Below are 1,789 nucleotides of genomic sequence, written 5' to 3'. Positions count from 1 at the left end.
TTAAAAGGTGCACATTTTGTTATCAGTTAATAACAGTAACTACATTCAAGGAAATTATCCAATTTTAATTATTCATTTTTTAATTTTATTTTTCGTCCTATTTAGAATAAATATTTACAATATTTTAATTTAAAGAAATGCTATAAGTTGATATATTAAATGTTATAGAATGAAAATCAAACTCTTATGTCATAACTTGAGAATATGACTACATAATATGCTATATACCTAATTTACACTCTTTAAAAATATATATAAAAAGTTGACGGGTGATTCATCTAATAGTCTTATTCATATAGTTTCTTACTTTTGAAATCTATTTTCATATGTTATTTATTATATTTCAATTATAGCACTATTTTGTTGTTGTTATTGTCCTTTTCTGAATGTGCTATATTGCGTTCCTTAGTAGTGGTCATGTTCTCTTTATTTTCATCTCGACTTTGATTTGATGCAATCATGCCAAGGGCTATTCAGAAACAATCTTTCTACGTTCACGAGGTAGGGGTAAGTTCTACATAAGCTCTACCTCTCCGAACTTCACTTGTGACTTGTGAGATTCCACTTTCACCATATATATATTTGCTGTTAGAAATATTTCTTGAGGAAACTAACTTTAGAAATGCAGGCAAGAAAAATGGACGATGCTACTCTTATATAAGAAGGGAAAGATCCCTGAACAAGATCTCTCTGTGTTGCAAATAGTTGAAGAGTCTAGGAGACTTGCAAGCATTATGCCGGAGGAGAGATAAAAATGTGTCTTTATCTTATTTTCTTCTTGTGATCCTTTTTCGTTGTAATTATTATCTATGTAATACTTCACTGATTAATTGAGGAAGGAGTTGTTGTGAGAGCATCAGACCTTGTTGCTTCTGTCCATGGGATGAAGTTCCCTTCAGAGATATATGACTGCAAGAGCTCTTCATCAATTCTTAAGATTGTAGACTCGGGTCAAATGTTTGCTTGTATATTGTTCAACCTTAGACTATCATACAACAATTGTGATAACTTACAAAATATCCTCATAAGTTTCTCAAAAGGAATCTTTAGCTCATAGTTTGAAAGGTCCATAAGTTGCATATGCAAAAAAAAAAAAAAAAAAGAGAGAAGTCATTTTCTTTTCATCATCTATGAATAGGGTGATGTGACACAAAATTGAAAAGTAAGAAGGACTTAATTATGTTGTACGAGTTTTGAACGGGACTTAACACTCATGCAGTATCGAGACCTAGACGACACGCTATATCAAATATCTAATAACAAAGTTGTTTATTTCCCATTTACATTTGACATGTTAATTAACTTATTAGCTTCTAAACTTTATGTTTGCAAGTAAATATTTTGTAATGGGCAGATTCAATTGGCGCAGAGTACATATATGCAAGGCTGAAATACTGTTCAGAAGCTTATGGTAATTTATTCAAGCCATCACAATTCTTGCAACAAAGGGCCACCAAAGGCATACCATTGGTGGAAATATAGCTTTAAATATTGGAAGACGATTATATAATATGTGTTTCGACTTATTAATGTAATTGCCACTGACTATATAAATTCTTACATCTATCTAGTCTTATTTGGATATGTTTCTTTATAGTATTGAATAATTAGGGTCGTCTAATCTATATAACTAAGGTTACTACCTTGCTGATGAATCTAATTAGAAGAAATTGATGCAATGAGTCTCACATTCTAAAGGTACTCAATTTGATATTGGTGAATGGTTGATAAAGTCACGTACACACTATTTTTTCACTTTTGAATAAGTTTGTAAAACTATCACATATAA

General features: G+C 30.7%; 1 long non-coding RNA gene across 1 annotated transcript; it reads left to right on the top strand.

The window, feature by feature from the left end:
- Positions 1-371: 371 nt before the first annotated feature.
- Positions 372-859, top strand: LOC138339573 (uncharacterized). Its single transcript, XR_011212417.1, has 2 exons — positions 372-507; positions 629-859. It is a non-coding gene; the product is annotated as an uncharacterized lncRNA (long non-coding RNA).
- The last annotated feature ends 930 nt before the right edge of the window (positions 860-1,789 follow it).

Source organism: Solanum lycopersicum, chromosome 11, assembly GCF_036512215.1.
Source record: "Solanum lycopersicum chromosome 11, SLM_r2.1".
In the NCBI taxonomy this organism is placed as follows: domain Eukaryota; kingdom Viridiplantae; phylum Streptophyta; class Magnoliopsida; order Solanales; family Solanaceae; genus Solanum; species Solanum lycopersicum.
Note: the sequence above shows the minus strand (reverse complement) of the source record. Positions and strands in the feature narration are given on the sequence as shown.